This window comes from Salmo salar, chromosome 09 (genome assembly GCF_965601325.2).
Source record: "Salmo salar chromosome 09, fSalSal1, whole genome shotgun sequence".
Taxonomy (NCBI): Eukaryota; Metazoa; Chordata; class Actinopteri; order Salmoniformes; family Salmonidae; genus Salmo; species Salmo salar.
In genome coordinates this window covers 150873564-150873834 of record NC_138299.1, presented here as the reverse complement: position 1 = coordinate 150873834, position 271 = coordinate 150873564, and positions in this window count along the sequence as shown.

The window sequence follows — 271 nt, the reverse complement described above, 5'->3', positions numbered from 1 at the left end:
GAAAGATGCGTTCCGTTTTACTCAGAGAAAAGTAACCGTTTCTATCCGTGATCCCAGCCCATCTGTCAGTCTGTCGGTTTACCGGCGGCTCTAATGGTTATGAATAAGAAGCGAGTCACAGCTGATGCTCTGCACCGGCATATTCTCACTCGGGACAGAAAATAAAACACACGTTTTATTCGACTAACTCTCTCTCTCCTACTCACGCTCCTTCATCTGCTCTCGCAGGGGGCTTGTTTAGCCATGCGTTCTAATGGGTGTGAGGAGACGG